The 14343-nt window shown below is 43.0% G+C and overlaps 1 protein-coding gene across 2 annotated transcripts in view; it reads right to left on the minus strand.

Moving 5' to 3' along the window:
• Nucleotides 1–14343, minus strand: part of clmpa (CXADR like membrane protein a) — a 190376-nt gene that overhangs the window by 150236 nt on the left and 25797 nt on the right. The gene's annotated exons all lie outside the window — the stretch shown is intronic.

The following is a 14343-nucleotide window of genomic DNA, read 5'->3' on the forward strand; positions in this document are numbered from 1 at the left end:
GACATTTTCACTTAGGGGTGTACAATAAATATCTTGAATTAAATCATTTTTTCTCTGTTTCTCTTATTACACAGATCAATGCAAAATACATAATAAGAAAGACTGAGAGGAAAGAGGAACAGCTGTAAGTAGGGCTGGGCGATAAATCGGCAAAATCGATTATCGAGTTTTTGGTTTAGGACGATTTAAAAAAATGAAAATCGATTTTTTTATTTAACTTGCTCCGCTGCTGCTCCTCATGGGCTCCCGTAGTTCATAGTAGGCTCCGCCCTCCCCAGCAGTGACTTTCCACAGAAAGAACAAACACAACATGCAGCCAGCAAAGAGTTCGTTCCTAAAAAGGCACTGTCTCGTTAGTAGCTTGGTTTTGTAGCGTCGGACCTCGAACAAACCAACGTCCGCTGCAAAGTTTGTACAAGGCTGTTGCAACTAAAGGCAGCGGACCGAACCATTTATTTCAGCATCTCAAACAGACGCCTGGATCACAGTGGGACACTTGTCGTTCACTACAAGATGTACAGACCGCGGCAGCCCACACGTATCCGCTAAAAAGCAGCCAACATTAGCGGAATCATTTAATCATTGTGTCCCGTATCAGAAGAAAGGGTCCTGGTGGACAGCTGTTACAGATGCAGTGACGTTGCATATCGTTAAAAACATGCTGCCCGTATACACAGTGGAAAAGCCGGAGGTTCATCCACATGCTGAAAATGTTAGACCCCAGGTTTGTGTTACGAAGCCACAACAGGGCATGATGTCTCAAGCCAGAGGAAGCAGACACGCTCGTCTTCCTGGCCAAAAATGTGTAAAACAGACAGCAAGCACACCTCATGTCCTGTACATCTACCAACATGTGATGTTTACTATGCAATGCATGCAGATGTTTAATTTAGATTACATATCTTCAGGGATACACAATAAGTTTTTGTAAATAAAGGCACCTTTTGCAAAATAAAGTATTTAATGAAAGTTATGTTAACACTTTATCAATACCAATATGGAAACTGATCTGTTTTTCTAGTAGCAAGCAATCTGACGTGTTCAGTTTATCTTTACAAAAGCATTTTATAAAAAAGGGACATAGTCTTTTCAAAAGGATGCACTTTTATATATTTTTTCAAGTGAGTTTGAAGCTGCACCATTTACAGTGGCAGGGCAAATTTATTGTAAATCATAGCATTAAAATAAAAGCAATGCTTTTAATAACTTCTCTTAATTTCAAGTTTGTTCTCGAGAAAAAAAAAATCGATTAAAATCGTAAATCGAGTTTGGTGTCGGAGATTCAATTATTAGGCCATATCGCCCAGCCCTAGCTGTAAGGTAAACTTGCGCTCTCTAATAACAGCAATGTTAGGTTAGTGTGCTAGCTTGTAGTCAATCTCTCTCCAATCTGTCTTGTTGACCTTGCATATATACATTGATCAGCCACAACATTAAAACCACTGACAGGTGACGTAAATAACATTGATCATCTCATCACAATGCAATTTTCTGCTGGGAACCTTGAGTGCTGGCATTCATGTGATCTCAGGAACAGCTTGAGGAAGACAATGGTTGGCCCATGGTGTTGACCGGGCCTCCAAATTCCCTAGATCCCAATCTGATAGAGCATCTCTAAGACGTGCTGGAGCAGGTCTGATCCATGGAGGCTCCACCCCCCAACACACAGGACCCAGAGGATCCGCAATAAAACGCCCTGGTGCCAGACACCACAGGACACCCTTAAAGGTCTTAAGTCCATTTCTTGACGAGTTGTTAAGGGGAACCTTCACAATATTAGGCTGGTGGTCATAATGTTCTGCCTAATCAGTGTATTTCCGTCTGTGTTTTATTTACCAGCCACTTCCCGCACTATTCTGTGACTCTGACCCTGACTCATGAGCACTGAAAAAAATTATTCTGACCCCTCTTAAATGTTACATGTACTCATCAAGCATATTTTAAAAGAAATATTTGTGTTATTTAACTTTCCTTATAAAATGTTATTAATTCCATCATATAATGTAAAAATTATGACAATCTTATTTTGTTTAATTAAATGTAGCTTGAAAAAGATATGCCTATCCTAATTTGTGCATACTGTTTGAATTTTTGGCGCATGCTCAGTGCTCACAAACATACAACAAATCTATAGGGGAGACTGGGGTAAGATGAGCCATTTTTCAGATTTAGGATCACTACATCGAGGCAATCATTGTTTTGTCGCAAACTAATATATCTGCATATATTTCAGGATGTTGTGCAATGAGTGTGGAAAAGTGGTTTTGTGGCACAACTTACCCCGTGTATGGGGTAAGTTGAGCATAGGAGCGGGGTAAGTTATGCCGTATCCCTACTCCCTTCCACCCTCCTCCCTTTCCCCACCCCACCCCTCCCTAAATAACAGTCACTTCTTCACATTCATGTGTATTTTTATTCATTATACACAATTTAACAGGTACAATAACCTTTTTATTATTATTGCATATTACTGCTAAACAGCTGTTTTGTAAAAAAAAACGAAACCTTAAAGTGCGCTTGGGAAGAGAACATTAACAGCTGTGTTTTTGGAAAGAAAACACTAGAACTGAATTCTTGGTCCAGAATCATAGTTTCTTGGTGTCTTTGCTGACAGTAAGGTCAGTTATGGACTAGTAACACATTTGAACTATCTGAACTGAAACTCTCATCCTCTCATCACCCTTCCTTCCTTCATTCCTCTATCTTCCCTCTATTCTCTATCTTCGTTAAACTCCTGCCTCCATCTTCCTCTTGTTCCATCTATCCCCATCTCTCCCTCAATCCATCCATCTCCCACCTCTGCTGGGTGGCTCGACTTACCCCTGGCAAAATGGCTCAACTTACCCTAGAGCTACCATTTTGACTTTATTAGTCCCCACAGCTAAAATGGTGCACTTTTATGCTAGGTTTATGACCTCATGTTGTAGCTCATAGATACCACAATTGATGTATTAACCCTTATGTTGTGTTCCGGTCAAATCTGTCCGATGTAAAAGTTTTATCTCTGATCAAATTAAGTAAATTTTTCAGACTGACCTAAGAGTCCATGACTTTGTCCACAAAGAGGATTTCAACACACAAAATAAATAGTATTTATTTGCATACACTTTTGTGTATTTTATTCAACTTTTGTACACTCTTGGTGTTCCCGGTCAAAAATGACCAGTCATTAGAAATGAATGGGGGAGACTACAATTAGTGTAAAAAACTGATCTCAGGTACATCCTCATTTGTCATATGGACACACACACACATGCACACACACATGCACACACACACACACACCTTGGTTCCCAGGCAACCACCACGGGAACCTTAGCCCAATAGAGTCTCTCTCCAGCGGGAACAACACCTGTTCTCAGAAAGTTGTTGGAACATTGTTTCAATAATATTGAACTTTTCTCGCAGCTTTGGTAGCCTATATAAATGCTTTTTTGAGGCCTTGCTCACAGTTCATTGTGTGGCACGTCGATATACCATAAGTGAGGCTATTGATTACATATGTGATCACCACACTGGTGAGGAGGAGAGAGGCCAGGAAACTGACAGTGAGGATGGATTAGAGGAGGAAGTGTCAGAAGATGAAGACGACGCAGAATATAATCCAGACCAAGAATTAACTGATGGGGAGGATCCAGTGATGAAGAGGATGGCCATGCTGAGGCTGCTGTCACATTCAGGTCAAAGAATGGGAACTTATCCTGGTATTCATCCCCACCTGAGACCCACCTAACCCTTTGACCGGGAACACGACTAGTGTTACTTTATGTGACTGTATAAAAAAATTAAATGGTTTCAAAAGAAATGTCCTTGGTAACTTTGACCCTAAGTAGTCTGTGATAAACAATATACTATGTTTCATCTGATTATTTTTTATAGTCAAAATAATCCAGAAATGATGCTTTTTAGAACTCGAATTCAAGATGTATACGCTCAGATCAGTGAGGTATATACAGGCCATAAAAAACAAATAGAAGTTCAAAACTTGTAATGTTCACAAGAACTGAAGTTGATAAAAAGATCTAACACAACAAGTAGTGATAATATATGTATTATACAGTTTTTATGATGAGTTTAAATGGAACGGTCATTTTTGACCGGGAACACAAAATTGTTTAACATGAAACGAACACAACATGAGGGTTAAACAAATTTAAAATCATCTATTTTGGTCTAAACACAATACTCATGAAACTTACGATAGACTAAATTCACTTTCAAGACTGAAAATTTTTGGGGGGGAAATAAATGTCTAACCACTTTACCCATGTGGTTCTTACCTTCACAGACTCCATGAAATGATGCCTTCCTCCTAAATATTTGGTCTCATGATCAATGTTTTTTACCATTTCCCAGCAACAAGGGGTGGCTCAACTTACCCTTTGGCTCAACTTACCCCTAGTCTACCTAAGAGTTCAAGTGTACGTTGTATAGAGAAAATTCACACCGCTTTACATCACTGTCAGAGTTGTACTAATGCGTAGGGATACGGAGGTTCTACGGTCTGTTAAGTTTCGTTTTTATCGAAAGTAAACCTCTCGTCCAGCAGCTGGTTCTCGCACTGTATTTCGCCGCTCGCAGATCATCTATTGCCAAGTTGCGCAAATGCGTAGGGATACGGGATACGGTTGAGAAAATGGAGTGCCAAAAGAAAGGGCCGTCTGATGGCGATGTAAAGCGGTGTGAATTTTTCTCAATACAACGTACCCTTGAACTGTTGTAGATTTTTTTAGGTGAGCCTTGTTTTAAGTAGTTAAAATTCGCTTTTTCTCTGGACCCCGTTCACTGCAGTACAAAGCTGAGCGTCTGGGCTGGAGCAGCTCTCTACTACTCTACAGACGGTTAAGCTAGTCACATGTCAGAGTATTAACGTTACCTAGCTATGTTAACATGCTCATAATACATTATAACGTATCCATTGTGCCTGTGGTTAAACACTAGTGAACTTGTTTTAATTTATTGCGACTTGGGACCCCTTATCTAGTCTTTTTCTGTCATATTTTTGGCGCATTATCATGAAGATATGGTCACGGGTGGGGGGTGGGCGGCAATGGCAGTGTGTCTGCTCGGCCGATATCACCTTCTTCCCAGTGAACAATGTATGGCTTGGGTGCAGTTCAGTCCCACGCTTCACTCATGTACTGTGTGTATATGTTTCTGCATTTATCATCGTTTAAGCACATGGAAGTTGTGGGAATCTCAGAGTCTCCCGCAAATTACATCCCGGAAGTTATAGCGAGCGAGTAAGAGTGCACGCTAGAGAGAGACTGCGTGCGAGGTCGCGCTGCATGATCGGTCACACGCATTCTCTCTCATGATTAAAAATGTTAAAATGATTAAAAATATTAATAATGAATATGGACGTTTATTTATGTTAGCATCTTTTACTATCCCTGCCCAGGGTACAAGGTGGCCGTTGTAAAAGGTAGTGAAAGTTAGTAAATTAAATTAAGCCAAAAAAAGGCCAGTAAAAAGTAGTAAAAAGTAGTAAACGTCATCTGACGAGGTAGTAAATTTTCGAGCCTCCATGCAACTGGGCCTATGCTTTTTTCAATTTGTATAACTTTCGTGCAGACCATTAAATTATTAAACTTTCGTGAATTTATTTCTATGTTATGAGTAGGACCTGAGTGATAGGAATGATGTCACGTGCACGCGAGTTGAATCTGAGTACCCGGCTGGCTTGCCGCCAAACCCTCTGTGCGAGTTCACTAGTTTACCTTGGCAAATGCAGACATGGGCAAATGCACATTTTAGGACCTCTGGATGGAGGAACCAACGTTTAAAGACTGGCTTAGGCCAGTAGTTGGCAACAACCGAGAGGCTTACTGCAACGTCTGTAAGAAGACTATACATATTACATGGATGGGGGTGAAGGCGGTGAAATCACACATGGACTCAGCTAGCCAACAGGCAAGGATGCGGGGTCGTAACTCGCAGCTAACGCTGTCGCTATTTAGTGCTACATCAGCTACTATGGCTACATCTACGCCCTCGTCATCAACCTCCACTGCTCCCTCAACCTCGCCTGCTCCTGGGCAATCCACTGCTGATACAACCAGCATTCAGACCTTCTGCACTACCACTGCTACTCTGCAGGCCGAGGTACTGTGGTGTTTGGATTTAGCAGTAAAACACCACTCGTTTAGTTCGAATGATGGCATAGGAGAGCTGTTTAGCAAGATGCTCCTGGACTCCCAAATGGCCAAATCGTTCGCTTTGGCCAAGGACAAGACCGGCTATATGATCAAATTTGGCATCGCCCCTTATTTTAAGAAGCAACTGGTTGAAGCTATAAACCATGCCGGACCGTACGTCCTAATGTTTGACGAGAGCCTTAATGAATCGTCAAAGAAAAAACAGATGGACATACACATTCGTTGTTTGGAGGATGGTTGTGTACGGTCTCGGTATTTTGGCTCACAATTCCTGGGATATGGACGAGCTAACGACCTGTTGCAGCACATCAAAGTAAGTTTATTTTTTTATTTTAGGGGATTTTTGGTACTATGGTATTAACTGTAACCCACAGAGGCTACACTAGTAGGCTAGCTGCTAATAGATAGCCTACCTAGGATAATTGAAGGTAGCTGCCAATTTAGACCTGCAAACTTGTCGCTTTTCGGCTATATTCGCCGTGTTTATTGGTCGATTGGGTCATTCACATGAATTGCATAGAACCGTAGAGTTTTTTAGGCGGGGGGGGGGGGGGGGGGGGATTAGCGAGACAGCAAACTTACTAGTAGCCAGCTAATGTTAGCGAGTTCTAATGTTGGTCTGCTTGTTTTGCTAGCTAACATCAGCCAATTAGCTTGCTGGCAGTCACACGTGAACAGATAGTTCTACTGTTAGCTGCGCGTCCGCAGGCCTGTCAAAGTGCCTGCGCAGGATATACTGCATGAAAAGTGGGATTTTCGGCCCCGTAAAAGCCCGAAAATCTCCCTAATTTTCGGCAGTTAACGACAATTTACAGGCTGTGAATGTGGCGTTTGTCTGTGCCGAAAATTGTCGGAAACGAACCATGACGTCAGCGGAGCTCCCGGAGGTGCGAACGCCTCTAATTTGCATATGAATAGCAGCGAAACCACTTCTGGCCAGAGAATGTGTGGGCTGGCTTGAATATCCTCACTCAGTATTGGATGAAACCACTACTCATAAACAAGCAAAATCACTCGTGATTGGTCACCCTGGGTCATTATAAATGTAAACCCCGGTGGGAATATATATATATATATATATATATATATATATATATATATATATATATATATTTATATATATATATATATATATATTTACATATATTTATATGATTTATTCATTCATTTATATTTATGATATCATCAATGACATGAATGAATGTACTGAGGAAAGGAACATTTGCCAGGAAGGAGTTGTTTATTCAAAGAGTTTTATTAGCACAAACACACAGCATGTACAGAGCATAATTTGCCCACACAACAAACGGGAAGCTCACAAGAGGCCCAAATCCTACAGCACCGCGAAGTGTCTGTTTTTGCAGACGTCTGTGGTGCGCTGCTACTTCGGAATCGCCTCTCATGTGACAGCAGTGTGGCGCAGAGCTGGGTGAGCTCCCGGCTGCGAAAGGCCGGAGGTCGCACAATTCATCCAGACACCCGCCATCTTGTGCCGTCTTCCTCCTCAGACATCAGGTCCATGGCGGCGCACTTCCAAAGGTCCACCTCATCCTCACCTAGCACTCTGGCTCGCTTCCAGCAGCTGTAAAAACAATCAATAAAGACGATCAGTACTGCGCGATACACTGCGTATGGATACAACACATTTATTATTTAATAGAATAATAGTCACATTGACCAAAGACGGATCTAATCTATTAAATCTTACCCTCTTTGTCCTCGATCGACTCCGAGCTGAACTCCTCACAGCCTCCACCTGCGATGCAAGATCTGCTTGTTTGTTGTCCTGCGTACTGTCTCGTAATGTCTTACAGGCAGCTGGAAAACAATTAAAAAGACTGGTATGAATAAAGAAACGTAAGTCACAGTAAAATTAAACGAGGGAGAAAACAGTAACAGTTACTTACACACAATGGCGTCATTATCGGCATCGTGTAAATCTGGACTTGCAGACGTGGCTCCGAGCTAACAGGAGGTCGCGGCCTTGTTATGAGGCGAGTTTAGTCTGTGAAAACAAAATGCCCGCAGCGATAAACCTCCGTGTCCCTCTGCGGCAGCGAAGCTCCGTCCGTCGGCAACATTCTTCGTGGCGACCCGGCAAAGCTTCTCCCGTCCGCGCAGACGTCCTCTCGACAATGGCCGGGCCGCTAGCCTAGCTCCTGCTAGCTAGCTTAGCCGAACTTGCTTCGTGTCCAATAAAACACAAACACTTCGACTGCGATGGAGAGTCCAACTCACACACTCACAGCACGTCGTCCGACAACAGTTCACAGTCTGTTAGTGATAAAACACGACACTGACGACGACACACACAGTCCTCTGTCAGCTGCTCGACGCCATTAACTCTCCGCTCCTTCTTCGTCGTCACTCACGCTCCGGTCAACCCGGAAGTGTAAAAACTCTTACAGGTCATGAACTCTCACATGCAATAAGAATTACTTTTCAACTGCTTTTAAAACATTCAGAACCCATGAAATTATAGAAATTCTTTTTTTTATATATATTTTAATATCTTGGTTATCTCAAAATATTTCATGCAAATTTTTACTTCTTAACAACTGGTGTTTTATCTTTAACTTGTTCCCAGGAGAGAGAGAGAGAGAGAAAAGAATAAATAACCTTTTTTACATAACATTGGCCATTGCTAATGACATACACAGTAATTAATCTAGCATACTTTCATTAAATAAATCCATTCAAGCTAAAATATAAGGGTCTATAATTAGGCAATACTGAGCCTCATCTATTTATACCAGAGATTTTCTTAAAATGAAGTTAACACCTCTTAGAAAAAGGTCACCTGGGGTAGAACTCCCCCTGCTACCCTGATTTGCATTTGTATAGCTCACAGCATTTTCATTTACATGTTAAAGCCTCCCCTAGAATCAGGGGGAGGGGGGTCATGGGGGGACAACTGCCAAGCAAGGCCCACGTCAATTTCCGACAATTCACGGCAGTTTTCAGTGTTGCCTGCAAATTGCCGCAAACCTGAAATTCCACTCTCTCTTCGTCGCCGGCCTCCAGAACGCCTACGTCTTCGTCGCCGGCCTCCAGAATGCCTTCGTCTTCATCTTCATCGCCGGCCTCCAGGACATCTTCGTCGCCGGCCTCCAGAGTGCCTTCGTCTTCATCTTCATCGCCGGCCTCCAGAGCACCTTCGTCTTCATCTTCATCGCCGGCCTCCAGGACATCTTCGTCGCCGGCCTACAGAACGCCTACGTCTTCATCCACGTCCCCGGCCTCTAGGGGGTCCCAGTCCACATCCCCGGCCTCTAGGGGGTCCCAGCCCACGTCCCCGGCCTCCAGTGGGTTCCAGTCCTCGCCTCCACCCTCCTGTTTGTTTGGACCTTGGCCCTCCTCCTAAACCCCCTCCACCCTCCCGACTTCACTTGGACTCATGTATTGAGGGACATCTGGGAGCTGTCCCTTGAGGGGGGGGTACTGTCATAACTGTAGATTCTTGTTCGTTGTGTTCTTGTGTCTTGTTTTTCCCATGCCCTCATGTGTCCTTTAAGTTCTGTGTTTTTTCCTATGTTCCCTCTGGCTCCCTCTGTCTATTGCCCTGTTCCCTTCATGTTCTCATGTGCTCCTCCCCTTCGTTGTCTCACCTGTTGGTCCACCTCACCTGTTCCTCGTCTTGTCATCAGTGTCTGTGTATTTAGTCTCTGTGTTCCCTTCACTCCTCGTCTGGTCATTGTAATTGTCAGCCTCTGTCTCGTCCACGCTCCTGTCCATGTGCCTGCTCCTGTCAGTTCCTTGTTCCCCACGGTATGTGTTCTTTGGATTTTGATTTCTGGTTTTTTGATGTTTGAGTTGAACTTTGATTTTTTCTTTGTACTTTGTCCTGCCTTCTAGTTGCTACTTTGTATTGCTGTTTTTAGTTGCTACTTTGCCTCTTGCCCCAGTTTTGTCTGTTTGGTGTTCAGCAATAAAGCTCACCTTTTGTTTCCCCTAGCCTTGCCTCTCGTGTATAACTGCATTTGGGATCACCTTCCCCTTATCTTTAGTCTTCCCTTTAAACCCCGACCTGACAGCAAATACAATTTGTTCAGTATCATTATTATATTATGCAGACATTTCCTTCCAAAGAAAGCATTGACATGAATGTTCCTTAATGTTCCTCAATAGGCACTCCTAGGCAAACCAGGAAGCAAGATAGGGGAACTCTCTTTTCTCAGCCTGAGAAAAGAGTGTTTGCAGTGTCTTATTAGAATAATGAAAAAACTGCAGGAAAAGTCACCATTGAATTTCCCCATTGTAAGGCAGAATTCCTGCCTGGATCCCACAAGGATGGTCAAAGATCCAGAGTGGTGCGTCCAGCAGAGGAAGGCATTAGTACTTACTTTCATCCAGGGACAGCAGCTGGCAGGTGGCATTGCAGCTGGTAAGGAAATATTGTATAGGGACAGTATAAGTGGATAGGTTATTGAAGTTGTTATAGGTCTTGTGCTAGGAATCATTTGTGGTTTTCTGCCCCTTTACTCTCAGAAGTGTGAAAGTGTCAATGATCAATTTGTAATTTAGACAAGACCTCTGTGCCCCTAGGTTGAGAACCACTGCTTAAGATCCTGTTGTGTATCTATGATGCACTGTATGTATGTTTGTCAAATGGATGATGAAGCAGTTGACTGGAATGTGTTAATGTAATGAATATATCTTAATTGTCCTGTCAATGTTGCAGGTGATGTCATCATTCAGCAATTCACATCCTTTCTGTCAGTTGTGGGCTGAGAAGAAGAATTTGTTTCCTTCCAACCCCTGAGGCAGCGTCTAGATGTCTTTCTCCACTCCAAGCTCTGTATGTCCCACCCTGACCTGCTAAAGTTCTGCCAAAGTGCTCTCCTCCTGTCCCATGGACAAGCCACAGTGGAGAGAGGCTTCTCTGTAAATAAGGAGGTAGAAACCTGCAACCTACGCGACGAATCTCTCGAAGCCCTTAGGTTAATCTGCGATAAGGTGGTGATCTGTGGTGGCGTGCTGAAGGTTCCTTTGACCAAGGAGCTCCTGGCCTCTGCTGCTTCAGCAAGGTCACAATACAGGCTCTACATCGAAAGTGAACGGAAAAAAAAGGAGAGTGCCACACACGAGCATAAGAGAAAAACAGCGGAGAAGGAGCTGGAGGACCTCTGGAACCAGCGGCAGGTTCTCATAAGTGTATGCCAGTCACTTGAAAAGGACGCTGATAACTGTGCAGAAATGGGACAGGGAAAGGCGGGAATGAAGATGGCTGAGCTGATCACGAAGTCCAACTCTCTCCGCAGAAGACAGAAGGACAAAAAAGCTGAACTTCTCAGACTGGAGACAATGATCAAAGAAAAGGCCACACAGCTGAGGCACTTGACTTAACTGTAATGATATTGAACAACTTGTATGTTTTGTTATTTCAGTTGGTTGTTTAAAGTGTAAGTCTGGTGTAAATTGACCCATAGTCCTCTTCAAGCTCACCACATGCAGCCCGTAGGAAAAAGAATGAGCCAGTTTGGAACAACATAGGCCAAGTTATGGACAGGCAGCTTAAAGCAGACCCATGGGGCATGGGGCCACAAGGTACAAGTTACAAAATTACAGTAAAAGTCAAAGTATTTTTTTTTTTCTCTGCAGTCTTGGTTTTTAATCGAAGTTGATTCCCCTGGGGTAACTGTAAAACACTTTAAGTAATGTTTGAATTTCTGTCTTCTTTTCCTATCCACTTTTCTGTATATGTTTGTCTAGTTTATGTGGCAGTGTAAAGACTGTGGTGCTGAAGTGTCTAGACGCTCAGAACTTCTTAAACATTACAGACAAAGACAGTCATTTTGGGCGTGGCCATCATATTAAGTGTGTGTATCCAGATTGTCCATGCATTTTTAGGACTTGGAATTCACTTTATACACACTTGTCAAGGAGTCATAGCAATGCCTTAAAGCACTCTGACAAACTTACATTTTCCTGCCAGGTATGTGGCTTTAGGGAAATTGGAACTGTTCATGATTATTTTGCACACATAACCCATCTATCTATAATAAACGGAATCTCTGTCTGTGTGTGTGTCAAATATCTCTGCGGATCAGGATCAGACTGACCTGAGACTTTCAACATGGCTGCTGTGTGGTTCAGTGGCGTGCAATTTAGCATTTGCTTGGACTGCAATGATACCGTTAATACATTATTTCATAAATGCTTTACAAATTCCATGAGCATTGTCCACCGGAGCCACTACAGTCACGTGCGCACCAGAGCCAATCACTGCACACAGTGGCCATGCGCGCACCAGAGCCAATCACTGCAGAGCTCAAGCCCACGACATACCTGAAGAAACAAGCGGATTTATACGTGCAGCGGTGCAAGCTCGACCAGGATTTTGCCGGCGGTTCGGTTCCGTTCTGTGCATCTAAAACAATCTTAAACAAACTGGGATCCACTTGGTTTTCATCATCACTGTCTCAGCAGAGCACAAGACACCTCTTGCAAATGTGTTAATCCTTTCTCATTGGATTGACACATTTTCCCCACTCTTTTGCAGAACAGTTAACACAGATGTCATTCAAGCAGTCCAAACTCCATTGTTTTAGCTATGGTAACCAAACAGAAACCATCTGTTCCTAACTAGTAGAAACTACCTACATCAGTATGAAATCACTAAAGCACCTGTTTGACACGCCTAAACACAAATCTTCAATGAGCAATCAGTCTGCAGGCCTTAAAAAGTGCAGTGGCTGTGTTGTTCTTTGCCAACATGGATTGAAGAGGTCTAAGGCAGATGAGAGTGAGAAATACGTGCAGAGGAATGTCAAGGTTGGATGGCATGCAAGAAGATTTTTCCCTTGGTTCATTGCAAGGGAGGATAATGAATGTGATGTGGATGAGGCCATGTGGCCCCATCGTCAAGACAGAAGAGACTGAGTATCAATAGTGGCTATTTCTTATTTATTTATGTTATTTATTTCGGGCATGTCAATTCATAAACATCACATTTCATCATTGTTCAAATAATACAACACACATGGCCGAAAGGGAAAAGCGGGAGAAGCCAAAGCTTATAAAGTCCCGCCCCCATTACCCACAGGATAAAATCTTCATCCTGATCTTTTCTTGTCTTTTGCAATTTACTTTTCTCTTTTCTTCTCTTTTTTTTTCTTTTGTTATGACCTTTGACAAAACATATTACAGCAGTAGCATACAGAGCTGAATTCAAGCTCTAGACAGTACATACAGATTACATGTGTGTCTGCACATGTGTCCATATTAGTCCATCATGAGTGAACAACAGTCTCATGTTATAGCCGCATCTTATAGCCAGGCTTGCCACAAAGTCAGAATGTCCAATCGACAGAGAGCAAAAGTCCAGTGTATTTATTATTCGTTGAGATGGTGTTGGGATGGTGTAAGAGCCCTTTAATGCATTTTTATGTTAATCATCAGTCTCCTCTGCAGCTTTCATCACTGTTAGCTTCGCCATGTCCTCCCGATTGGTGGCTACATCAACTCGCATCTGTCTCACGAACTCGCGGATTGTTGAGATGTCAGAGCGTATCCCGACCACAGCACTCCGAGTATTGGCGTTGTCCGCCCTCACACTGGTCTGCTCAGTAGCGATCTTTCGCATTTTCCAATATTGCATAAAGATTCCAAATCCCAAAGCGATCGTTCCAATTGTCATGAACGTGAACATGTACACGTCCTCGACATCCTCCACACCCAGTGCGGCAAGGCAGAGGACTCTCCAATTTTCCCAACCATCCATAACGTAGCCGGACATGAAGGTCCCGTCCGGGCATGTCGGTTCACCAGAACCCGCACGCCGTGTTGAGAACACTCTGTCGATGGCATTCATTGACCAGCTCAGCAACTCCATCGTGGATTGATCGATTGGTTGATTGGTTAAGAACGTTGTTGTACAATATTAGACGAATCTCAATCGAATGACTGTTGTGTGCCGATTTACAGGGTTGAGTCCTTCACAGCTCAGAAGAACTTGTGATAACTCACAATAGTGTCACAGTGTTCGTACCTAAGTTATCTCACATTGTTGATACACATTATAACAACATCCTGCCATGTACAACTGGCATTGGCCTTGGACCATACAATTTTCTCAGATTCAACTTATTGTTTGGGTACAGAATGGTATTTGTTATGCTCACATGCCGTCTCAACACAGTGTCTGCACAGTGTCTGTTGATTCGTGCCTCTGACCTTTATCAAC

The sequence above is a fragment of the Sparus aurata genome, chromosome 13 (assembly GCF_900880675.1).
Source record: "Sparus aurata chromosome 13, fSpaAur1.1, whole genome shotgun sequence".
Lineage (NCBI taxonomy): Eukaryota > Metazoa > Chordata > Actinopteri > Spariformes > Sparidae > Sparus > Sparus aurata.